We start from the raw sequence: 26,264 nt of genomic DNA, 5'->3' as shown, positions 1-26,264 counted from the left end.
CCCTCAGATGTCCAGAGAGATGTTTTCGTTTCCCTAGTGCAGGTTTTAGTCCCGAGACTACCAATTAAACCGTCCCATAAATCCTCCGTTGCAGGGAGTAGCACCTAATTTTAGATTTCCTGCTTGCTCCAGTGTCCCCATCGCTCCTAGCTGGCGAGAGGCTGGGCCCGGGAAGCAGACGCGTCAGGCTGTGCTGTGTGTGAAAGCCCTGTGCTCACGGATTTGGGGTGGGTCTTAATCCCCTGACTGCCTTCATGTTAAGTTTCAAAAACTTCTGAAGATGATGATTTAGAACTTTGCAGCTTACTTGGTCCTTTCTGGTGGACGACTTTGATACAAAGCATAAGGGAAGAGGGCACTGGGCAAGGAGTGGGCATCAGGGTGGGGACCATGAAGGACGAAGCTGATGGCACTTCTGCGGTCTGTGCTGGGAACACAAGGGGACACACCCTCCTGGTGTTTCCTGCCCCAGGGTCCACTGTAACTCAGCCCCTTCCTCCTGCTGGGAAAACACATCCTTGTTCTGAATGTCCGTTAGCGTCAGTTCTTCCTTCGTGTCCCCCTTCAGTGCCCACCAGGGGTGGTGAAGAGCTTCGGGGCCACACACAGTGCTGGCGACGCCCTCGCTGTCTTTACCGTGGTCACAAAGCCAGTCTCTGGTTTTCTGATATTATTACAGTACCACCCCCTGCCTGCACCCCATCCTGCAGACATTTGTGAGGGCGCATTACAAAGGCCAGTGGGTGTAACAAAGTCAGAAGGAAGGATAGCCCGGGTGTGCGGCATCCCGACTTTGTCACCTGCAAAGGAAAGACGAAACCCCTGGGAAAGTCGTTCGCCCTGAGGAGACTTGGCAGGCGGCCGGGCCCTGAAAAGCTGCTGGTGAGTGTTTGGGTGTGTCTGTGTGTGCGGATTTATTGGTCGGAGCGTGGGTGGGTGTGAGCTGAAATCTATATGCACAGCGTTAAAATGCTTACAACTCGCAAGTGACGTGCCTAAGCATTTTTGAACTTTAGAAGGTAGTGTCTGTAATACTTTGCTCATTGCAGAAATGTTAGAACATACAGATAAACAAAAGTATTTAAATTAAATCTTTCCACACTCAAAGATATTGTGGCTGTTGCCAGTGATGCATTTAATTCCAGAATGGTGGTAATTCTTTTATATATATATATATATTTCCCCCATGATTGATGATATTACATATACATTTTGATAATCTGTTTTTTTACATTAACAGCACATTGTAATGATTTGTTCTCTCTGTTGAGTATTTAGGCTGTTTCCAGTTTTCTTTGTTAGTAACCAAGCGTCTCCCCTCTCGGCCACATAATGCAGATTCACAGGCCGCATCAAAGACCAGTTACATCAGGGGGCCTTGAGGGCCGGGCTCGGGCATCAGTATTCTCACACACTGTTACGGTCGAAGGTCACCGTTGCACAGTGTACTGTAGGCTTTACCAAAGAGTAGGATACATTCTCCGAAGTGGAACCGTGGGGCCAAGCGCAGCTGCCTTTAGTCATTTGAAATATGCCCCCAAGTTACCACGCTGTTCTGTTTGTAGTTCTGTTTGTTTTTAACTCGTGGTGAAAGTTGAAAAGACCTGCCTATGTGCACAGCCCGAGAACCACACCGAGCTGTTTGGCTTTTGCGCAGTTGTGTTACATTGTGGCACGACTGAAATCAACAACTCAGCATGTCACCAAATAATGGGGGGGAGTTGGTTTGGTGCCTCTTTCTCCCCAGAGGTGGTGCTTGGGCCCCACCACAGAGTGGACGCCAAGGCCCCGGCGAGCAGGGGCCGTCCTGCAGGACCCAGCCCCACACCTCGTCTGGGCCCCCGGCCCGTCCTCAGGGGTCACTGCACGTCCGTCCATTCTCGATTCACTCTCAGAGTCCCCTATGTATTTCATTACTTTTCTAATTCAATTGTTATTTTTCTCAAAGGAATGCAGAGACATAGCTTTTGAAAAGTCAAATAGTATTTCTGGGCTCATAATGAAAACCACCTTCCCTGAGGAAGCTCTGTCCTCGTGGCCGTCCTTCTGTCCTGTATGTCCCCCTCTGTGGGTCCCGGGCTCGTGCTGCTCATGAGCCTGCAGTTTTCTGTTAAGGAAGGTGAGAATGTGGCTCAGGCCCCTTGCACCCCCATCTCCTGTTTCTCCACCCTTCCAGTGTCCCTGAATGCAGTCGGGTGCAATGCACGTTCACTGCTAACCTGGTGTCACCGTGTCTGTGACGCAGGGGGAGAGCCGCACGGTGCGCTGGGAGAGAGCGAGGTTTGTCTTCTCCCAGACTTGGTCCTGGGCCTGAGTGAGGCCTTAGTGTTCCTCCGTAAGGAGTCAGTAAGGCTCCCTGCGTTCGGCAGGAGGGGCGTCTCCTCTCAGGTTGTGTAGTGTTCTCAGGAACCTCTCAGGTTTGGAGGGATGGGGGTGGGAGGTGGGGAGAGGAAGGGTTTGGAGGGATGAGAGTGGAAGGGATGGGGGGTGGGGGGAGGAAGGGTTTGGAAGGATGAGAGTGGAAGGGATGGGGGGGGAGGTGGGAGGAGGTTCTCAGGCTTTGGAGGGAGGAAGGGTTTGGAGGAGTGGGGGGCGGGGGAGGGGAGGGGAGGAAGAGCCCTGGGAGGGAGGCTTGCGCTCTCTGAACCAGCTGCTTGCAGGCAGGCTGCGGTCCCAGTGTCCTAACCTGCTGGCCCCCGGGGGTCTCCTGTGCCAGACTCCCTGCCTTGGCAGTGTCCCATCAGCCTCATTGTTGGTCTCAGGTTGGCGGTTTGGCAGGACACTCAATCCTCCTTAAAAAGAATTTCCGTCACGATTTGGAAAGCGATGCTTCGTGGACTTCTCAGTCTTATTTTTGGAGTGGGGAAGCTCCATGCCTCCGCTTCCCTTCTTTCAGGTTTTTCTCTTTATCCTGAAATTTCACAGTAATGTGCCCTGGTGAGATCTTCTTCCTTCTATTGTGTTGGGCACTCACTGGGCCCTTCTGCCTGGAATTCACGCTCGTCAGTCAGTTGTGGGAAGTTTTCCTGTATTCTTTCTTTGATAATTTTCCCTTCCTGTTTTTTAAAAAATGTGCTCTGTTCTTGGAACCCATACTAATCAGAAATTGAGTCTCTGACGTTTTAGCACCTGCCCCCCCACCCCCAGTAGATACAGTGTCTGTTCTTGTCTCTAGGACCTTAATGATAGTTTTTTTAAGTTAAAAAAAATTTTTTTTTGCTTCCTGATGTTTCTTTTGGTTTTACATGTTTTGTTTTTGTTCTTTGTTTCTGTTGTTTTTTGGGCACTGCGTCTCAGGTTGGACGATTTTCTCACTTCCGGTGTTCCTTGTGTGTTTGTCCGCACTCGGAATGCGTCACCAGGTCCTGACTGTGCCCAGGTGTTGCTGGCTGCAGCGTGTGCTGTGACGAGGGTGGGCACCTGACCATGGCATTGGGGCACAACCAGCGGCCATCTTTGCAGCACCTGGGGGGCTGGTTGGTGTCTCCTGAGAAGACCCCTGCAGTCCTTGGCCGTGGGGAGGGCGGCAGGGTGACAGTGGGCTGCTGGGGCGGGCTGCGGGAGTGTTCTCAGAGGGGAGTAGAGAGGGGACCCTCATTGAATTTTCCTTTTCAGGGCACTGTCTCCGCCCCACACTCTGTGAGGCCTGGACTGCCCAATAATATCTCAGGAGACAGGACCGACAGTTGCCTGGCTGCAGGGTGTCAGGAAAGCGACAGGAGTGGGGCCCTGGCATCGCTCCTTACCCCGCCTTTTAGATATGCTCACCTCTCCGTCCTTGCCCCTCCCTGCCCCGGAGGCGGGGCCCTCAGGTGTCTGGACCTCTCTGGGTTCTAGGATGGGAATTGTCTCTCCCTTCCAGGCCCCACCCCATCTGCCCTCTGCTGGGGCCGAGGTTTTCCCACCCATCTGCCTGCTGCTCACCTGCCAGCTCCGCGGGGGGTCTCCCAGGGGCCGCTGTCTCCTCTCTCTTCTCCTGGATTTCCGCCTTGTGTGGTTTTCCTGAGGTGAGCTCATGGGTTCAGCCTGCCATTTGAAAATGGGACCTGTTGTGTTTTAGGGATGAGGTGAGTTGCAAGTATCATGGGTAAGGGGGGTCTGCATGTTGTCCATGGATTGTGACAGTCGGCATGGAAGGGCAGGATGAAGCCTCGATTCCAGGGAAGCAGGCTTCTGTGGAGTTCTCACCGTGACAGGTGCTACCTGTATCAGCTCATTTAATCCTCACAGTGACCCCGGGGGGCAGACCCGCCCCCCCGCCCTCCGTGGCTTTATTTCCCTCCACATTAGAAGGCTTTCATACCTTAAGGGTCCGTGACTCTTTTACATAAACTACAACCAGTTTTTGCCTCTTTCCTTTTTGATAGTTTGTCTTACCACCTAATAAATGATTTTGAGTAAACATTCGCTGCCTTCTACATGGGGTGATTGCCCAGATAGGGGTCCCCAACCCTCCAGACACGGGGCTCCAGTCAACCAGGTGGCAGTCTCTTCCCTTTTGGCCATCGCCAGGGGAGCGGGACGCTCTGGGTGGCGTCCTGCGGATCTGCGGCCTTGGCCCCGATGGGAGAGGAGGTACGGATGGTTTACAGGAGCCAAGGCAGACTCCTCTCTCCGTAATCCCCTTCAAAATGAAAATGGGTTCCCTTGAGTTTTTGTGTTTCCAGCTTTCATCTGCTTCTCACCCCCAGGTGCTTCGTGCCTTGGCTTGAGCAGATACCTTCAGGGAAAAGGAGCAAGACGTCTGGTTTTCTTTTCTTAAATTATTTTGGTGGAGGATCCTTTTGTTGGAATAAAATCGTACATAAAACCCCAATAAGTAAATCTACCCCAAAAGAGTGGAACTCTCTGGGGGGAAGCTGGTCCCTCTTGCCCCCCTCTGCCCCCCCTTCCTGGCCGTGCCCGACCTTCTCTTCCACGGGAGACCAGTGGAGAAGCTGTCAGCGGGTCTGCCCTGTGCATTCTCCTCGGAGAGCGTGGACACGTGTCGGCGGCAGTATCGCGGAGCTAGTGAACGGCAAAGCTGGGACCCTGGCCCAGTGCCTTACTTCCTGTGGCTCATGCTGACCTCACTCACCCTGGGGTCAGTCACGGTGTGTGTAAGTGGCAATAGCCAGAAGGGGCCTTTGTCACTGTGACCCTACTGTGTGCCCCCAGGCTCCCAACTATCCAGTCGGCCTTATCTAAACACAGAAAGGTTATCGTAAAGTTGTGTGCTGGAACCTGGTATTTTATACCCCATAGTTGTGCTTTAAAAAGACCACACTTTTATAACAGTTTTTGGAGGTTTAGAAACTAAACTTTCCCCCCCAAGGAAGACATGCCTGTGAAGTTTCCTTATGATTTCTTTCATTTATTTAGTTGCTCACTATTTATCTGTGTATCTGTTTCTTTCTTTCTTTTTTTTTCACTATCTCAGGGCAGGTTTTTTGTTTGATTTTTAAAAAACTGTGGTGCATTCCTTATAACCGATGAACCAGTCTTGATGCATGTCATTAATCAAAGCCCATCGTCTGTGTGGGTGCTCACTCTCTGTGCTGCACGTGCTGTGGGTGTGTACGAATGTGTAAGGACAAGTGTCCACCATTACAGTGTCCTGCTGAATAGTGTCACTGCCCTAAAACCCCCTGTGCCCCTTCCCTCAGGCTCTGGGTGACACTGGTCTTTTTACTGTCGCCCTAGTTTTGCCTGTTCCAGAACCTCACAGAGTTGGACCGTGCAGCTCACAGTCTTTTAAAATGGGCTGCTTTCCCTTAGTAGACTGCGTTTGCGGTTCTTCCACGTCTTTTCCACAGCTCATTCCCCCTTTTCAACAAACATCTGCTGCGTACCTGCTGGGGTCAGGTGCTCTCTGAGTGTCCTTGGAGGGTGGAAGGGTGACCAGGGCAGAGTCTGTCCTCTTATCAAGGGAGTTACGGACACATTAGAGAGATTAGTTGGGCGTCATAACTTTCCTTCTAAAACTTGGAGTGAAAGAAGATGCAATTAATGATAATATTGACAACAGGCCAAACCAGACAAACTAGCGTACGTGACCCCCTTAGAGCCAGGGCCTGTGGAAAGCTGTGCTTTGAGATGGAAAACAAATGCTACTGAAAAGCAAGGGTTTAATGGGTTTCAGGACGTGAGCGCTGTCTTTAGGCAGCGCCGGCGCTGCCATGATGGTTCAAGCAGACGCCGTTTGTGCAGCTCGTCCCGAGCCAAGCACAGCCTCCAGGATGTTGTTCCTAGGCAGGCTCGGGTCTGAAGTCCTTCCTGGCTCGAGGCGGAAGGCCTGGCAGGAGACAGGAGATGCCAGGGCGTCTGCTTTGTGGGGAGGGCCCCGCCGCTAGGAGGCCAGAAGAAGGGTTCGGAGGCTTTTGGCGTCTGTTACAGATCTCTGCCCGGGCAGGGGGCGGAAAAGGCCCGGAGTCAGGTGCGCACGTGTGGTAACACAGAGCTGTTCTCATATTACTGAGGATTACACAGATTTTGTCCAAAAGAAAGGAAAGGAGTAAAAGGCCGGGGGTGGTGGTCAAAACTGGGACCACGCCTTCCCTTAAAAGGATGGGAAGGCTATAAAAGTCTTTCCAGGCTGTTAGTGACTTTGTCCCTGCCGAAAATGACATATGCAGCAGCAACAGAATGTTGAATTACCCCTAAAAGCAAACTTTCCTCCAGTATGCTTTAAAGAGACGAGACACGTGGGCGTTTAGTGTTACTGGTTCTTCCTGATGCCATTTTTTTTTAAACCAAGTTTTCTGTGACTCAGAAGAACTCGATTGCTCTCAACTGTGTGAGTACGTGAAATGTTGTACTTGGCCTGTGAAATTTTCAGCCAGAGACAACCAAGTGTAGGGATCGGTGCGCTCTGAGGGTGCGGAGCCTTTTTCCGGGAGGGCAGGATGTACTCGGAGGTGAGGGAGGTCAATGCCTTTGGTAACACGGATGTCCATCATCACTCTGAAATGTTCAAATGTGCCAGTGGGCACTTCCCGGTCCCCGCCAAAGCTGAATGGACCTCAGGTTTAAGGGCCTTTCTGCATTCAATTATTCCAGGTTTTTCAGATTCTACAAAGGGTAAGGCGTTAAGAAAGGGACCCTTTCTCTATCTTCCTCTTTTCTTGTTTTTCTCCTTCTTTTTCTTTCTTCGCAGTGCTTCTCAGTTTATCTGTGCTTCGTCTTGGAGTGCACGGGGAAGGCCTGTCTTTGTGCTCTGCATCCCTCTAAGGGTCTGGGTCCCTCGTGTGTTGCAAAGTGAGCTTGTCAAAGAAGAAGTGAGTGCTCCTGTGGTCACAGTTGTTTCTAAAAGCCCTCCCCACCCCCATCTGGCCCTTCCTCCTCGTGATCGGAGAAAACCTTCAAGTTTGTACCTTTGTGCCAAAAACCATTTGCAAGGTGATTTTCGCCTTGTGCACAGATGGCTTATTTGTCAATGCTCCTCCTTCCCTTCTTCCTTAACAGTGGAACTCCTGAACGGTGGCTGTGCAGATGGGTGCCCCGAACACAGACTACGTTTCTCAGCTTCATTTGCAGCTGAGTGCAACCGTGTGACTGTGCTCTACCAAAGGGCATTCGCGTAGAGGCACCGTGTGTAGTTTCTAGGGAGTTGGACTTCCACTTAGACTCTAAAGGAAGGGTGTGCCTCTTCCTTTCCTTTCCTTTCCCGCTGGTACCTGCTGGATTCCTGATGTGACGACTGGACTTGGAGCAGCTGTCCTGAGTCACCGAGAAGCAGCTGCATGTTTAAGTGGCAAGAACCTCAAGATGGAAGGACCCAGGGTCCCTGGTCATCATACCAGCCTTCATCTGTCTCTTTTGATGTGGTTTAAGCCACCATTATTTTTTAAAATTATATTCCAGTAAAATATACATAACATAAAATTCACAACTTCAACCATTTTTTAGTGTGCTCTTCAGTGGGATGAAGGACACATGGAATGTTGTACGGCCATCACCAGCATTCGTGCCCAGAACTTTCCGCCATCATGATAGAAACTTAGCTCGGGCTGCTGTGATGCAGTTTTTTTCATCCTCACCCGAGGCCATTTTCTTAGTGCTTCTGAGAGAGAGGAAGTGGGAGGTGGGGGGTGGAGAGAGAGAGAAACAGACAGACAGACATCAATGAGAGAAACAGCAATCAGTTGCCTCTCACACGCTCCCTGACTGGGGATCGAACCTGCAAACCAGGCATGTACCCTGACTGGGAATCGAACCTGTAACCTTTTGCCTCATAGGGACTCTCCAACCGAGCCAAACCAGTCAGGGCTCCTCTCCAATTTTTAAATTGGGCTGCTGGTTTTGAAAAGCCACCATTTAAAAATAATCAATGTTATTTTCTGTCCCCGACAACTAAAGTGAACCTAGCTGATGTGCACCCCACTGGGTGGGGTGGGGCACGGAGACTGGGGCATCAGTTCTGGAAGCCGCTTAACTGCCTCTGGCCTGGGAGCAGGGAGGTGGGTGATTAGCCTCACCTTACCTCCTTGGTGGTTGAGGAAGGGCAGGTACTCAGGCCTCCTACCTTCCTGTCCGGGGGTTTACTTCTCTGCCTGCCCCTGGAGAGCTCTACCAACAGGCGTCTGCGCTCTATACACACCTGTCCTGGGGATGCATGCAGGGGTCTGGGAGTGCATCCAGCATGGGAAGTTTGACCCCTGAACTGCAAATGTCATCTACCTACATGGAGGGCATCTTCCTAGTAGTAATAATAGTAACAGCAATAACAACAACAAGAGTGACAGTAATTTGTTGAATTACTCAGTGGAAGGGGGACACTTTAGATGACCTTTGTCACTTATAAACAAAGCTGTGTGTTTCTGCTCTCTTTCTTGGTAAAGAGAAAAAGTTAATATACAGATCTCATGAACAGTGATAGTTGAGGAGGAACCATGTAAAAATACTCAGCTTCGCCAGGCGGACTCTGGAGCGTGACAGGCAGTGTTTTGGGAGCTGGGAGCACGTCGGGGCAGGAGGGAGGAAGAGACTTCGGGCAAGAGGGTGGCCAGGACTGGGTCGCCTGAGTTGCCAGGCCCTGCCGTGCTCTTGGTGGTCTGTTGTGGACACGCTCTGGAACGGAGGCCCCAGCTCTCTGCCTGGCCCAGTAGCTGTGGGTGTGCAGGTGGCCACTGAGTGGGCACCCTTATGTTCACTGAAACCTTTCCAGGTCCTGAGGTCACCACATTCGTAGTGCGTGTGTTCGTGGTTCTGGGTCGTGTATGGCGCCCACCGGCAATTGACGGCTCATGAGCTCCCTTAGATGGGCAAAGCTCTTGAGGATTTTTTTTTAAAGTGGCTGAACTCATGACCCTTTTATGACTCTGGGTTTTTAGTTTCTTTATGACATGCGTGAAATTCAGTGTAGAAAAGTTCTAAACACATAGAAGCAAAAGGAAAGAAAAAACTCCCTGTGATTTCACTATAGAGTTAGCGGCAGTTACTGTTCCGTTTATTTCCTGCCTCTTCCATGCATAGTTGTATGAAGTTATACATTGAGAAAACACTGCATCGCCTTCTCGCTTAGGAGTATGACAGTGTTTAGACGTCCCAAAGAAGTCAGACACGTAAACATCTTTAAGAAGTTGGGAGAACACCAGCTTCTTAGAGAGGCGCCAAGTTCATCTACACTGACCTCCCGTGATCCACGTGATATGGACAGAAACAGCGCATGGGATGCGCCGGCTTTCCTGCGCTCGGTCAGTAAGTGTGGGTCCAGGGGACGTGTCTTTCCCTGGGAGCAGGCCTTCCCCAGGAACGGAAGCCGAGCTCTGGCTCGGTGCATGTCCCCAGAGCAGGGAAGCTGTTTCACAGCGTGTCCCTGTCCTGGGAGCGACACCGTCAGCTCCTCCCGAGCATACTGAGTTATGACATCCCGGCAAGTGGCACTTGAGCTCCCTTTCTCCGGGGTCACGGGCTCACCTGCCCTTTCCAAGTGCCCAGCTTTGGTGCCGTTTAACGTTCTCCCAGTTTTGTAGTTTTGCCCCTTATTAGTTGTCACAGCCCAGGTAAGTCTTTCATGAGAAACCTTCAGAAACATGTATTTTTGTGTAGGAAATACTAGACATCTGGTCCTGTCGCTTTTTCAATGAATGCTCTTTCTTGTGTCTCTTGCTTTGAAATGACGAAAGTAAGGTTTGGGGTGTAAAATGCCGTTTAAGTTTTGTAAGTTTCATGTGCCAGTGCATCTTCTCAGATGACATGCAGTGTTCCTAGCACTTGCCCGTCTGTTAGGGCTGCAGAGCTGAATTCTGTGAGGGATCCTGCAGACGTCACAGGGCTAAGGAGAGGTGGAGCCGAGAGTGACACCCAGTCACACCGCAGAGCTCTGCTTNGGACAGAAACAGCGCATGGGATGCGCCGGCTTTCCTGCGCTCGGTCAGTAAGTGTGGGTCCAGGGGACATGTCTTTCCCTGGGAGCAGGCCTTCCCCAGGAACGGAAGCCGAGCTCTGGCTCGGTGCATGTCCCCGGAGCAGGGAAGCTGTTTCACAGCCTGTCCCTGTCCTGGGAGCGACACCGTCAGCTCCTCCCGAGCACACTGAGTTATGACATCCCGGCGAGTGGCACTTGAGCTCCCTTTCTCCGGGGTCACGGGCTCACCTGCCCTTTCCAAGTGCCCAGCTTTGGTGCCGTTTAATGTTCTCCCAGTTTTGTGGTTTTGCCCCTTATTAGTTGTCACAGCCCAGGTAAGTCTTTCATGAGAAACCTTCAGAAACATGTATTTTTGTGTAGGAAATACTAGACATCTGGTCCTGTCGCTTTTTCAATGAATGCTCTTTCTTGTGTCTCTTGCTTTGAAATGACGAAAGTAAGGTTTGGGGTGTAAAATGCCGTTTAAGTTTTGTAAGTTTCATGTGCCAGTGCATCTTCTCAGATGACATGCAGTGTTCCTAGCACTTGCCCGTCTGTTAGGGCTGCAGAGCTGAATTCTGTGAGGGATCCTGCAGACGTCACAGGGCTAAGGAGAGGTGGAGCCGAGAGTGACACCCAGTCACACCGCAGAGCTCTGCTTCTACTGCCCTCTCAGGATGGAGGTAGATGGTGGCGGGGGGGAGGGCAGGGAGGCTAGGAGGACCTGTAAGGAGGGTGTGTCACCAAGGCTGCCTGGTGCCTGGGGTCAGGGGGCGGCTGGTGCTGCCCGCACTGGGTCCAAGGGCCAACCCAAGTTAGCTGGGTGGTGTGGGCGGAGCTTTTGAAGAAGCAGAAGCCAGAGCCTGTGGCCAGGACCCTCTGGGTCCTGTGGCTGACACTTGGTGCATCTCGGGGACAGTAGTGGCTCGCTGAGGCTGGGCCGTGGGGCCACGGTGGCCTTGGCCAGAAAGGACCCAGAGGGAGGGCTGAGGGCCTCTAAGTCAGGTCGCTGCCGTCACTCAGGGCTTTTCTCAAGCCTTCCAGGATCATCCGAGGGATGAAGAAAGCCACGATGCTTTAATAAATAGTTTTCCTAGTCAAAGTGAAAACCATCTCAGGAATGCTTTTATTTGCTATGTGATTACGACAACTCTGGGAATTTAAGACATATTGTAAAATTTGGGGGAAATGACTCACTTGAATTGTGTGTGTGTGCGCCCGTGGATGTGCCTGTGGAAGCACAGGTGCAGCAGAGACGCCCTTTAAGGTCTGGTGGCTGAATGTCATGCCTCGCGTCATGCACTTGTGGGAGGGTGCTTCCCGTGTGTCCACTGAAAGGGGCCCGAGTGCAGGCTCCTCTCAAGTCCAGGGTCTCCCAGGCAGGTGGGAACCGAGCCTGAATCATATGTTTGCTGTCAGTTTGAGAAGCGGCACGCGTGTTTCATTTCTGCAGGGAGGGGCGCCTCTGAGTCTGGGACTGACGTTTTCTGCGACGGTGATGTCTAAAACAAGCTGACATGTGTCAGGGCCCCATGCCCCGCAACACGGCAAAACATGCCATCATTGTGCAGGTGACAACTGCCCTGAACACTCACACAGGTGAGGGGACCAGCGAAGTCCTGTTTTGCAGGCGATGGGCATTTAGGAGATCATGTGCACAGATCTCAGATGTGGCTTGTCTTCTCTGATTTTTAATTCGGTCTGCGCTGCAGGAGAAATGAAGATTTGCTTTTATGTCCTTTCTGTGACTTCTTGCAAACTCTGTGTGTGTGAGTGTGTACATATGTGACTGTGTATGTGAGTGTGTGTGTTTAGGTATGTGTCTCAGTGTGTGTGTATGTATTTGTGAGTGTGTATGTGTGTGTGAGCATGTGTGTGCATAAATGTGTGTGTGAGTGTGTGTATGTGTATTTGTGAGAGCGTGAGTATATAGTGTGTGCATAAACGTGTGGGGGTGCGAGTGTGTCTGAGTGTGTGTACCCGCTGTTTGGTACTGAAAGAGGCCTCGGGCACCCCTCATTCAGAGGCTGGTTCTCCCAGAGGGCAGCCGGCCTCACTCTCCTCCATGGACCCGGCCTTGGGCTGTACAGAGGGCCATGACTGGGGGAATCGAGCTGACCCGTGGAAGGTGAGAAACCAGTTTTCTGTTAAAATGCGGGTGTATGCAGCACCCCTCCTGCACTGAAGGCCTGGGACAGGCATGCCCTGCTGCAGTGGGTAGCGGCCCTTGCAGCGACACCTGCCGGGACATGCTCACTTTTCCTTCCTGTGTCCTGGCACACCTGGGGCGGTCCCTGAGTGGTCAGGCACGACCCAGAGTCCTGCAGGCTCTTGTACCAGGCTCCCTGACAGCTCCGTCTCTTATGTGTTTATCTGGAGATCGAAGGCCATCTCCTCCTGGCCGCACCTGCTCAGGGCCGATGTCAGGCCACCGAAGGCCTGGGCTGTCCTGCATTCAGCTTCCTAAGTAAGCAGCTCTCCTGGGTTGTCAGTCCCATGAATGCTGAACTGTGCTCTCACGACGACTCCTGTCAGCTCCCTTCTTCAGGGCCAGGTTCACAGTGGCAACGGCACTCGTGGGAGGGGGTGGCGAGCACCTACGCACAGTCTGTGAGTTCCATTGGTGAACTTGGCCACTTTGTAGCTTTGCCTGAGGCTGGCCTTGCATAGCTCTCTGGAACTCTCTTAGCCTTAGAGGTCTGGCATCTTTGAGTTTGGCCTACCCTGCTCTATGGGGACCGCCTCCTGGGGGGTGATCGTTTCATGTCTGCATTAGTCAGCTTTGATGTAGTAACAAATGGCCCTAAACACTGGCGGCTTCTCATGACAAATACTTATTTTTACTCTGAAGAGTGTGGGTCAGATGAACTTGACTGGGCTCTGTCCTGGACCCCAGGGGGAAGGGGCAGCTGCCCTCTGGGGCGTGTTCTTCTCCTGGCAGAAGTGCAAGGGCAACAGCAACCTGTGATACCTCTCCCAGGTGCTACCTGGACCTGGCACACTTTCACTTTTGCCCATTTATTGGTCAAAGCAAGGGGCATGGCCAAGCCCGAAGTTAATGGGGAGGCAAGTACGCTCTGCCCACTGGACAGGGCACAGGACACTGAGTGGCACTGAGTTGTCCTGTTGCAGGAGGGACGGTGCTGAGAGTTGGAACAGCAGTCCACAGAATCTGCTGCATTCATTTATCAAAGAATGGGGTTCGTCTTCCCCTCCCTGAGTGGCCTCGTCCGAGCCCATGGCTTCCTGTACCACCATATGCTGATGACTCCCAGATGTCTCCACTCCAGGCCATCCCCACACACTCAGATTCCCATGTGCAGCTGCTGACTCGACATCTTACTTGGACGCATAATGGGCGGGTGGCTTTAATGTCCTTCCTCTGACAGTCTTCACTCTCTAATCCTCAGCCCTTTTCTGGGAGACTGGGGTAAAGTATGTCGGAGGACGTCCAAGGTCCTTCTGCCCGAGTAAGTCTGTGCTCAGGCAAATGTATGTAAACCGTTTCCAAACAGATTCCTCTTTCCAACATTTCCAGACCTGTCATTTCAGGACCAAACCTACGGGCCTGCTGTCTACCCCCACCCCTCAGCCCCCTGCGGTAGCCCTGGACTCGTGGGCAGAAAGGCCTGCCCTGCGATAACAGTGAACGGTGAAGTCCACACGTGAACCCATGTCTTTCTGCCTCCGACACCCATGCTTGTTTCACAACACAGGTGCCGTCGATAATGCCAGCTGCTTTTAGCACCTTGGCGTCTCAGTGGCGGGACATTCTAATGAGTCAGAATCTGTGTTTTTTCATTTGTTAAAAAGAAATCAATTCCTCGCCTGCGAGACAATGTAACCTGTACTTTAAAGTAAATACAGCCAGTGGCCTCCTGCCTCGGTCACTTGCACATGAGGATGGGGCTCCTCCCGAGCAACCAGGCTGGCTGCAGGCTGTGGAATGCCCTGGGGGTTTGGAGCTGGAAGCCAGACAGCCACCTGGCTGCCATTCAGGGCGGGAGTGTTGAACTGGCCCTGTTTGTCATCCTCGGAGTCATGAGCAAGAACAAAAGAACAAGTCATGGTTTTTACGCTGCACGGCTCCTCTGCCCACCCCCCACCCCACCCCCCCAAATCAGAGCAATCGCACAGCTGACCACATCACACCAGAGCGGACCCAACAGCCGCAGAGCAGAAGCCCCTTGCTGAAGACACTGGGGCACGCTGGAGGAACGCGGTGCTGATTTATGGATCCTCTTTACCGGCACTTACAGGGCGGCCTCGCAGAGGGACCTCCGCCCAGAGCCTCTGACAGCGCGCAGAACTGTTGCTTGGCCGGCGTTCTGCAGATTTTCAATGGGCTTTTTTTCCCACCACATATTTTCCCATTCAAGTGTGTGAGGCTCTTGGGGTTGGAATAACACTGAGCACATTCGGGGCTCACCCTCAGCCTGCAAACTGTACCAAGTATGTCCTTCCTTTTAGGGACCGATTCCAACAGTTAGGCCATAACCTACCTGTGTTTCCTCCCCTTTTGTCTACGTCCATATGCTCATACCAACCGTGATGAATTATGTCCCAGGATAAAATTAATGCTCTGGTACTGGAGAGTGATGGCCTTCATGCTACTCTGAGCCGGGGACACCATGCGTTCACGGATACAGTGGCACGCTGACGTGGGACAATAGCCTGATCAGCTGATTCATGAAGGTATAAGGCTGGTCATAGCTTCTGGCCTCGGAACCTGTGTCAGGCCTTGTAGATGGAAATATAATAGAGTCACTCCACACATTGTGCCAGGGTCCCCTGAGTGTCCCCGTTAGCTAGGACCTCAGGAAAGCTGCGCTCTTAGATATAGGTCTCGAGCCCTGTTTCATTTCCCTACACGAAGGAGTAAGGGCCATAGTTTTAAGGCACTGTGAGGCCAGGGAGTGAGGCGGGCTAGGACCGCAGGAGGTTAGGGGGGAGAGGGAGCGGGAGGAAGAGGAAGGGAGGGAGGGGGCGAGGGAATGAGGAACCGCTACATCTGGGGAAGCCATTAGTGCCCGAGCCTCTTCTGGCTTTCTGGGTCCCAGGTGTGTTGTCCCTGGTTCCAGACCCTGTTGTCTTATAAAAGCCCAAGCCTTTCCAAGGCTCCCAGCTGAGCATCTGGCCTGCCCGGGGAATGAGGGAGGGATTGGGTCTACAGGTAGAGCCTGTGATCGGTGCCACCTTGGAGAAGTCAGGGGAGCGCAAGGCAGCAGGTGACAGGGAATTTGGATATGAAGCACCTGGCAGACCCGGTCGTTTTCCCACTTCACGGGGCTTTGCAGGACCTGGGCTGAACTCCATCTATTTCACGTTCAAGAATCCCCTTCAGTTTCTTTCTCGGGCACTGACATTGACTTAAGTACTTGCTGCATCATCAGAACTGGGCTCTGCTCTGTAACACGGCGTGACTCAGTTGTTTCAGCTCTGCTGGGGATGAGTACAATTTTATTCTCATCTGAGCGTTGGTGAGCCTGAGGCGCAGAGTTGTGACTCAGCCAGTGTCACCGTGGAACCCAGCTTGGCGGGCTGCCGTCTCGGGGTGTGCGGGGTGTTCCTGGACGTGTCCATACTGTGAGGAGGCGGTGCCCTCACTGTGCTCTAGGGACAGAATAGCCACCTTGCCCACAGACCAGTGGCTTTCTCTTGAAGAATCTTCTGAAGGGCTCAGTATGATCTATTTTATTGTTTTGGTTTTTTTGAAGCTTTTTTTCTTTTCCCTCAACCTGCTCTCCCCACAGCAATGGAGCTCGCTCATTCCTACCCACCTTATAGTTAGGATGCTTTACAATGTCACTAACTGAGCCTCCTCCTTTTGGGCCAAAGAATGTCTGTTAGAGGCAACCCGATCCAAGTTGCTTTATGATCATTGGGCAGTGCTCCTTTTCCATGGTTGGTTGTGATTTTGAGGGACCTGCGTCATTCTGCCAGTTCATGGTCCTGAAGTTTGCTGCTTGCATTCTTACCTTTTGTATGTTCTCAGATGGTCTTTGGGCCGCATGTTTGCACAGGTGCCATGTCACTGTCACTATTTGAAGCATCTCACAGGACAGGGTCTTACTCCCTGCTCGGCTCTCAGCCTCCGGTGGGGGCCGGGCTTCGGTGCTCGGTCCAGCTACACCCCTTCCTTTCCTTGTCTGGCCGCTAGTGGTCTGGAAGCCTCTGCTCCCTTGTCCTGTCACATTGGCAAGTGAGCAGGTGCTGCACATGGCACATGTGCCCGCCCCTCACTCATGCTTCCGGTGGCTGCTCCTGGCTGACCCAGAGCTGCCAGGTGTTCCTCCCCACTGCTTGCTGCCACCCGTGCGAGTAAATAAGGGTCTTCCTTCATCGTCACTCTGTGCTGGAGACGGGTTCCTCCCTCTACTTCCTCAGCAGTGGACTCGAACCAAACCGTTCAGGTGACCAAGACAGCAAATGACACCCAGTTTCCACCTGAACATGTCATGGCAGATGCCTCCAGTGGGATGGGACAATTTCAGAAACCGAAGGAGCTCTCTGTGCCACCAACGTGGCAGGAGCTTTTTCAGTGACTGGCATTGGTACTTGGGATCGAAATGTGTTCTTGGCGTGTGGTGTGTCCTATGTGCGTGTGGTCCTGGGTGGCCCAAAAGTCTGCCCTGTTTTTCCTGTATGTGGCTCTGGTAGTTGTTTGGAACTTCATTCAAAACAGTTTTGTTAGATTGTATTGTGACAGCTGTCACATCAGTGTGCACTAAAAAAACCGTATCAAAATTGGTGATTTTGTCTGCAGCTATTTTAATATTGAGAATGGAAGAAGATATGCAACATTTTTGGCATATTATCCTTTATTATTTCAAGAAAGGTATGAATGCAACTGAAATGCAAAACAAAAAAAGATTTGTGCAGTGTATGGAGAAGGTGCCGTGGTTGATTAAATGTGTCAGAAGTGGTTTGTGAAGTTTTTTGGTGCTACTGACATTTTGGACAAACAATTCTTTGCTGTGGGGCTGTCTTATGCGTGAGAAGATGTTTAGCAGCACTCCTGGCCTCTCCCCAGTAGAAGCCAATAGCATGAGATAGCTGGCATACTCAAAATATCCAAACCAGTAAAGTTATTGATGGAAGTGAAAAATGTGTCTGGTATTTTATGGAAGAAATGTAACAGACTTTTTGGCCAACACACTATCACAAGGTGGAGAGGTGACGGAGGAGGTCAGAGAAACAGTGTGATCTCCTTCATCTAGTTCTTCCTCCAAAGTTCCATTGGGACCACTGAGATGAAGGCCTGGGTATGTTTTTAAAGAAAAGTCTAGATTCATCAACCCAGGTGTTTCTCTAAACGTCCACTTGCAGGGAGTTCTCAGCACTGGCAGGCTGTCTGCCTGGCCTTCCCATGAGGTTCCGGGACGGGCTGACGGGGCCTGTCTGCGGGGACACGCGTGTCTGGCACAGAAGTGCTGAGGCCGAGGGCAGGCTGGAAAGGGACGTGTGTTCCGGGCCAAGGTGTGTGCTGGGTCTGTGTTTTCCCATGAACAGCTCTTTCCGGAGGAACTTTTAAATTAAATATCTCTATTTAAGTCATATTTATGATACCGTCAAGTATGAGAATCGGAAGAACTTTGACATCCTGTCTTCCAAAATTCATGAGGAAAAATGACGTTTGCCAACAGACTGCAGTGTTAGTAAGAGCAGCTGCATTATCTCCAGGTGAAGGTCCTTCGGGAGCTGGGTTTGGAGAAGCAGAGCGTGGTGTGACCCTTAGGTCTCCGGGCTGCAAACTCAGGCAGGTCGTGTTATGAGATGCCCTCTCTCCCCACATATTTGGATGCTGAGGTCGACCTCAGGTGAAAGGCCTGTCTCATCATTTCCTTGGGAATCGCCAGGGAATTTCCTGGTGTTCTGAGTAGTGGCATTTTTATTTATTTATTTAGCTATTTTTAATGGTTTATTTTTTATTTATCCCCCTTATGCCCACTTCCCCCTCCACTCACGCCTCCTCATCCCACAGTCACCACACTGTTGTCTGTGTCCATGAGCTCTTTTTATTTTTTTTTGAAGATTTTATTTGTTTATTTTTAGAAAACTGAGAAGGAGAAAGAGAGAGAAATGGCCATGTGTGGTTGCCTCTCGCACGCCCCCTACTGGGGCCCTGGCCCACAACCTAGGTGTGTGCCCTGCCTGGGAATTGAGCCAGTGACATTTGGTCCGCAGGCCAGCACTCAACCCACTGAACCATACCTGCCGGGACATCTTTTTCTTTTTTTCCTTTTGATCTCTCTACCCGCAACCCTCCTGCCCCCAGATTGTCAGCCTGCTCTGTGTGAGAAAACTTAGCACCAAAAAAAAAAAAAAACCCCAAAAAACCCAAACAAACCAATTAAAAAATGGGCAAAGAACTTGAATAGACACTTCTCCAAAAGAGGACATAGAGAGGGCTCATAGATATATGCAGAGATGCTCCACGTCACTCACCATCAGAGAAATGCAATTAGAACTGTAGTGAGATATCACCTTATACCTGACAGAATGGCCATCATCAATAGATCAGCAAACAACACGCGCTGGCGAGGACGTGGAGAAAGGGGAGCCACGTGCACTGGTGGTGGGAACGCAGACTGGGGCAGCCACCGTGGGAAGCAGGCTGGGGTTATCTCAAAACATTGAAAATAGAACTGCCTTATGTGATTCCACATCTGGGAATTTATCTGAAGAAACCTGAGACACTATTTCAGAAGAATAAAGGCACCCTTATGTTCACTGTAGCATTTTTACAATTGCCAAAAGTTGGAAGCAGCCTAAATGCCCATGAGTAGATGAGAGGACAAAACAGGGATGGGACATTTACATGATGGAATACTACTCAGCCGTGAAAAAGGGCAGTTGTACCCTCTGTGACAGCATGGATGGACCTGGAGATCATTATGCTGAGTGAAATAAGCCAGTCAGAGAAAGACAAATACCGTATGATTTTGCTAATAGAGTAGTGGCGTTTTTAGAATCCTTTGGCTCCTAGAAACTTTCAGAAATCAGAACTGATCAAGAGCCACTTCCATCAACTGACCAGCATCTTAGGCTGTGTTTCGAACTGGAACTCTGGGGTCATTTCCTCCTGGCAGGGCTTACAGTGAGGAGGAGGAGGGGAAGGCAGACTACCTTCCCTCTGGTGATGGCTGGTTTTATGTGTCAGCCTGGTGGGGCTGGGGCGGGGGCAGCTATTCGGTCAGACGCCCCTCTGGGTGGGTTTTGGAGGGCATTTGTGGATGGGTTGTTCCCCTGAGTAAAGCAGGCTGCCCTCCTAATGTGGGCGGGTCTCATCGTACCAGTTGAAGGCCCGAAAAACACAAAAAGCCTGATTCTCTCCCGAGTGAGAGGGGACTTTTGCCTGACCCCACTGAGCTCAGATGTCAGTTTTTTCTCACCTTTGAACTTGAACTGTGATGTTGGCTCTTCTTCATTTGTGAGGTGGCCAGCTCTGGGGCTGGAACTCTCGTCATTGGCTCCCTGGGTCACCAGCCTGCTGACTGCTGGTCTTGGGACTTCTCCATTTCCATGACCATGTGAGCTAGTTCTTGTAACAAACCTCTTTACGCACACACACACACACACTTTCTCTGTTGGTTCCATGTCTCTGGAGAAGCCTGACTAGTACGGCTCGTGTAGTTTGGGGGTGTGTGGAGCAGACCTCGGTTGACTTCCTTTCTGGAAACTCCTTCAGCTCATTCCAGCTCAGCAGACATTTCCTGACAGTGCCCCGAGTCCCTGAGGGTTGTGCTGTGGCCATAACGCACAATTCGCGCCCTCAGTGGGCTGGCAGGTGACTGTGGGCCATGCGCCTGGTGGCTCCCTCCCCCTTTCTGATATTCCACAGAGTGTTTTGTCTGAGTCCCAGTTCAGATCTACGCCAAGTTATTAAGAGATGAAAATAGTTCAGTGCCTTGATGATGTGTTCGTTCATTCACTGAATATTTCTTAGTGCTCTCTGTGTGCCGGGTGTCATTCTGCCCATGGGAGAAGCCGCAGGGGAGGCCTGCCTGTGTAGGCCTGACGACAAAGGCTGTGCTGCTGGGGACTGTTGCTTGCTCTTACCCACTCCAAAGGGCTGCGAGTGTGCACCTCTTCCCAAGTCTGCATTCAGTGACATCACGTTGGTGGCCGCAGGCTGGCCACAGCAGGGGTATTTACACCATAGCATTTGGCGGTTGCTACAGATTGGGGCCTTTTGTCCAAGAAACAAACAGTACTTTGCCAGCACCCCACAGCTTCTGTCTCACAGTCTCATGATCTGCTGCTATTTATTATGAATAGTAGTATTTGGTATGCTCCAATTTATATAATGTAAGCCATTTATTTATCTGACTGTACAGAACTTGTCTCAATATCTCTACACTGGCCTCTGAGACAGTTTCGACTGATGAGGCTCAGGGAAGGTAAGAACCTAAACTCATAAACAGTAGACGTAAGAACCTAAACTCATAAACAGTAGACGTCAGAGCCAGAACTGGACTTGACCTTGACCTCAAAGCCTATGAGTCCACCCGCTGTGCTCTACTGCCTCCTGCCAGAGACCTTTCCAAGGACCACAGCTGCAATTTTAACAGGTGCCTTCCCGGCGTACAATGGCACCCTCTAAGAGCATAGGCACTTGGGGGCTTTGCGGCCCCATGACAAGTCGATTTGGAGAATGTTTGGTGCACATAATCATGCTACTTGGCTGGAAAATTGAGCTCCTCTTAATTTGCATCCCCTGGTCTTTTATATGGCGGTGAGGCATTTTATCGGGTTGCGTGGGCAGTGCCGGTATCGACAAATTCTATGCGCAGTTTTTCCTGCATTAATGAAGTGCGTAATTAACTGGACAGGTGCAACGACACAGTGCCTCTCTGCTTTGTGTCGTACTGGGCAATCTCATCCCTGAAAATCACTCGCTGAGGGCTAATGGAATCCCGAATTAATAATAAACAATTGAGCATGCTGATATGTTACCTCTGAAACATACTTACCATTGGTCATAGGCAGAACTGGCCAGCCCCAGGCCACCCCCAGGGGAGAGCCTGTCCCAGGAATCTTACCGGAATAATGCCTGTGGATAGGCTGGTTCCCCCAAACCAGAAGCTCCCAGCGGGGACAGGCGGAGCACGCTCTGTGTCTTCTCTTCTCTGTAGCTCAGCGGTCACCTACATCAGCCTGCCCCCCCACCCCCACCAGTGTGTTCATCTTGTTTAAGGAGCGGCCTGGACAGGAGCTGTCCCAACTTGGTCCAGTGCTCAAGGATGTCATTCATCACAGACCCAGGCCCTGTCTCTCTGCTGTTCTGCCACGTGCACAGGTGGTTTCATCCAAAGGGTCCCAAGATGCTGCCCCACCTGTAACCTGGCCCCTGTTTTTGGTAAAAGAAGGAGGAGAATGTCTCAAAGAGGAAGTTGCAGGGCTCAGATCAGGAATCTTCAGTACAGGACACATCTCCTTAGGCCACGCCCCCTTGCATGGCCACACCCACTTGCAAGGGACCGTGGGTGAGGTCATTTTACCTGAGGGTATTGCTGCCCCAAACAACCTTGTGTCCTGTCCTGTCGTCGGGATGGGGGTGGGGAAGAAGGGATATCGACCAGGCATCTGTGACTGCCCAGGTTCCCCCATTCATCAGGTTCCTTCTGCAGACCCAAGGAGTGGGTGAAACCGGGTCTTCCTCTGCATCACTCGTGCATTATTACTGTTCCCGGGAAGGAGGAAGCTGCTAGGAAGAGTGCTGGGCTTTGGGTGCCTAGCTGGTGCTCTTCCACCCTCATGAAACCCGCAGGGATGTCTTCTCTGCCCCCCTGAGTCTGGTTTCCTCAGTGGCCCGTCCAGTGGAAGGGGATGCTCTCTGATACCCTGAAGTCCACGGTTCTTCGATTCTAAAGCTCCTGAGCTCAGACGGCAGGAGGCAAGTGATGAAGATACCGGCATCCCTAGTGGACCTGGTGTCCCGAGGAAGCTGGTCCGAGGGCTGAGCAGGGCTGGCTGTGGAGGCGCATGTGAGCCTGTCCTTGGGTGTGGAAGGGGACCCCTTCTAGGTGGGACATTCCTGTCTCTTGGGAGCCATCTGCCGCCCTTCACCTGTCCTGATGACCAGCCCAGGGGCAACTGTCGCTTCACTGCTTCACCAGGACAGCTGTGTTTAGCCAGTGACGTGGGTGTCGGTGGGAATGGATCAGGGAGAAGGAGGGAAGACGAAGGGGGCTGGCCTCTGTGTCCTCATGAGCCTCGGAGAACGCCTGCCCACAGGTGTGCCCCTGCTGTGCGCTGCCATCGGCGCCGTGGGGACAGTGCTCTTTGGGAGCGGATCCTCACGTTCTCAGGAGAACAGTGGACAGCGCACGGCCACAGGGAAGGAAGAGGATGCGTGCTTATCACGAGGACCACTTTCGGTGTGCACTGAAAGGTGGGCATGTGTGTGCATCAGTGACTGGTGTTGCATTTCGCATTCTAGTCACTTCTTAGCAAATACTCATGGACGACAGACTAGGAAGTAGCCGCTTGTGCTAATTTTTATCTTGAAATCCCAGTCTGAGTAAAGGCCAGTGACTGCTGAACTGATGGCAGTTAAACAGCGTGGTGTCATTTGTGAGTTTACTAAACAGTCTTCAGGGTGGTGCCCAGTGTCCAGGGCTCCCGGGATGGACACATCCAGAGAGGGGCCCCGCTACGCCAGTCTGACTGAATGCCTGCAAATGTGATTCGTGGGGTGAGCAGTTATTTGCGCTGATTAAGATCCAGCAGCCGAGTTAGGATGGGTTAGGACTTCGAGGTGCCCTTTCTGTATGTGCTGGGCTGCCTTCCTCAGAGAGTAGTGAGCTTGGCAAACACAGCCTGCTGCTTGGACGTCTCAAAGAGAATCACCACAGTGATTCCCAGTTGCTGGGTTTCCCTTCTTTATCTGTTGATTCACGAAGGTCAACGTAATTCTTTAGAGAAAATGGAGGGTGGAGAAAGGCACAGGGGAATTGTTCAAAGGCGATGTAAAGGACTTCATATGTGCAGACACCTTGATGTGGGTGAAATCGGCCCATCGCATGTGATTTTAGCCTTTCAAAACAAAATAAGCACGCCGTGAAGGAGCCACCATGTGTAATGATAGAAATTGGCAAGTAACTAATATGCTTTAATCCAAAAAGCTACCGGTATTTTATTTCTAAAAAAAAAAAGGAAAAATTAGTCCAAGCTAGTTACTTTTCCAGGAAGCTGTTTTTGAGCAGCCTTTTAAGTGTTAAACGGTGCTTCACACTTTTTGAACATTTTGTGACTCTGATTTTGTAAAATGGAGTTCTCCATGCGCGTGGTGAGANACCTTGATGTGAGTGAAATCGGCCCATCGCATGTGATTTTAGCCTTTCAAAACAAAATAAGCACGCCGTGAAGGAGCCACCATGTGTCATGATAGAAATTGGCAAGTAACTAATATGCTTTAATCCAAAAAGCTACCGGTATTTTATTTCTAAAAAAAAAAAGGAAAAATTAGTCCAAGCTAGTTACTTTTCCAGGAAGCTGTTTTTGAGCAGCCTTTTAAGTGTTAAACGGTGCTTCACACTTTTTGAACATTTTGTGACTCTGATTTTGTAAAATGGAGTTCTCCATGCGCGTGGTGAGACCTTTGGGGCATTTGGTATGTTTTCTCCTGGGCCGGCCTTGGCTACTGCCTTGGAACGCGACCCACATTCTTCCCCCTATTTACGAGCTAGGGTACACATAACTTAACTTGAGAAAGAGGGTTTAACATGTTTCCAGCTAAACTCAGTTTATTTAAAAACCAAAGTGAGTAGCATTTTGACTCAGGAAAGAGGGGTCCCATGCACCCCTTTCTTTCCTGCTCTCACTTTCCCAAACCAGAACAGGGAAGTGCTCCTTCCCTTCTGCTTCCATGTTGTTCCAGATGTTCTGGTCCAGAGAGCAGCTGTGTTTGGCTTGCCAACTGTGTGCCGGGCCCGGTGCTGGGGGCTGAGGATACGGCTTTGGCAGCAAGCAGAGCTGACCAAGGTCCCTGCCTTCAGGGGCTTCCATTCTCCAGGGAGAGGCCTGATTGGGGGGCGGTAAGGAGGAAGGAAGGAGAAAAGCTGGGCCTGTGAGTAGGGGATGTGGGGTTAGGGTTTATGGAGTGGCCAGGAGTGGGCCAGGGGACCCTCGAGTGAAGGGACCCTCCCCTCCAGGAGGAAGCGTCAGCTCTTTGGGGCAAGAACATTCCAGACAGAGGGAACAGCCAGTGCCTTCTGAGTGTGAGGCACAATGAGGCGGCCAGTGCAGCTGGACAGAGGGCAGGGGGCGGAGTGGGGATGAGGTCAGAGAAACTGGGGAGTGGTGATCACCACGGGCCCTGTAAGGGCTTGGTCCTTGGTTTTTAATCTCCGAGACGGGGAGCCGAGTACTGGAGGGTTTGGGCAGCGGGAGTGACATGATACCATGTACATTTTCACAAGGTCAGGCTGGCTGCTGTGTGGACAGCGGTTTTGAAGCAGCGAACGCAGGGAGCTTGGAATAATCCAGATGAGTGGGCTTGGGCCAGGGCATGGCCACGGGGTGGGTGCTGGTGGGTGTGGGCGTGGCAGGCTCTGGATGTGGTTTGGACCAGTGGGCTGACAGGAAGAGGAATCAAGGGTGATGCCAGCGCTGGGGTCTGAGCTGCTGGCAGGGATTGACGTCAGCATCCTGCTGTCCACCCATGTTGGTGGCTTCTGGGTGAGAGGCCTGGGGACAGTGTTGGGGACAGCAATGGGGACTTTCTCATCTGAGCCATCTTACTCTAAAGCGCCTGCCCCCTTCACAGGAAGAGACTCTGTCTGTCTCTTTTCCGTGCTCTCCATGGCCGCATCCTCCTCGTGGCCGGCAGCCCGCTCAGGCAGGGGTCCCTGTTTGTGCTGAGGGCTCTGGAAGGAAGAGGCGTGTTGTGGGCCGGAGCCTGCCGGGACACGCGTCCCTGTGTGGTCACATCGAGGCAGGGGTACCATTCCCAAGGTTTCCTTTCTCACACCACAGAGCAGAGCAGTTGCTGGGATCAGAAGTTCATTGTCCTTAAGCACTGGTACAATTGTAATTCGATATCGCCCTGCTTGGTCCGCACTCAGGGTTTTCATTGAAACTTTGAGGAATCCAACCCCACAGGCGGGGGGTGGGGGTGGGGTGCTCACAGGGCTGCTCAGAGCAGGTTTGCTGATGGAGATGCTGGAAGGCAGAGAGGTGGGTGGATGTGGGCCCTGTCTGTCTGTGCAAAAGGGGGGCCTCGGGCCTCGGAGGTCGGGGCTGGCGCCGGTGCACAGAGGCAGGCAGGGCAGGGAGCTGGCAGCGGCTCTGTGGATTCGCCCTTTACCCTTTGTGACCTGAGCTGGGGCCTGACTCCCAGGAATCCAGCAGTGCTTCCAGAGGGTGCATTGGTTCCGTCTTTCTGGGGCACTTTACTTTGGGGGCTGGGAGAAACCTGATTACTAGCCGCAGTCAGTTACCCTGTGTTTGAGCTATGGCAACAATGGGCTTGCATATCCCCCGTCCCTTTGCTGTGGCCTCTAGTCCGTCTGCACCCAGAAGGGCCAGCCAGAGCCCTGCTCAGAGGAGCAGAAGCTGCGAGCAGTCAGGTGGCTTTTCTTGTGTCTGATTCTGCGCATTTGACATAGGCAAAGCCCAGTGGTGATAACGCTAACATATAAAAAATCTGTATTTCTTTGGTTCGTTTTTTATGTTTTCCAGTCCCCCCTCTCCTTCTCCACTCAGCCCCAGAGATAGGTGTGAATTCTTCCTGCTCACGTGTCTCTCTTTGCATGTGTGTGCCACACACCACACACATGCACATGCGTGTGTATTCTGTACATGCACTGACATTTTACACGAGTAGCATTAGTTCATGCATGTCCACCTGCAGTTTCCTTTTTCACTCAGCCTCGTGCTTTAAGACTTACCGGTATCAATACGTGCAGAGCTAGTCCATATGCCGAAATTT

At 51.7% G+C, this 26,264-nt stretch overlaps 1 protein-coding gene across 3 annotated transcripts in view; it reads left to right on the top strand.

Annotated features, from left to right (window-relative positions):
• Nucleotides 1–26,264, top strand: part of ERG (ETS transcription factor ERG) — a 221,515-nt gene that overhangs the window by 19,500 nt on the left and 175,751 nt on the right. Inside the window, exon 1 of one of the 3 annotated variants that reach the window (XM_037042966.1) lies at nt 630–882. The exons of 1 other annotated variant lie outside the window; for it this stretch is intronic. The gene's annotated coding sequence lies outside the window, so the exon portion shown is untranslated. Of the gene's footprint in view, nt 1–629; nt 883–26,264 lie in introns of those variants that run through there. One more of the 3 variants, XM_037042963.1, reaches the window with a different exon arrangement.

The sequence above is a fragment of the Sturnira hondurensis genome, unplaced genomic scaffold (genome assembly GCF_014824575.4).
Source record: "Sturnira hondurensis isolate 20B ecotype Veracruz unplaced genomic scaffold, ASM1482457v3 Scaffold0003874, whole genome shotgun sequence".
In the NCBI taxonomy this organism is placed as follows: Eukaryota; Metazoa; Chordata; class Mammalia; order Chiroptera; family Phyllostomidae; genus Sturnira; species Sturnira hondurensis.
The sequence above is the reverse complement of the archived record's forward strand: the minus strand, read 5'-3'. Positions and strand labels throughout refer to the sequence as shown.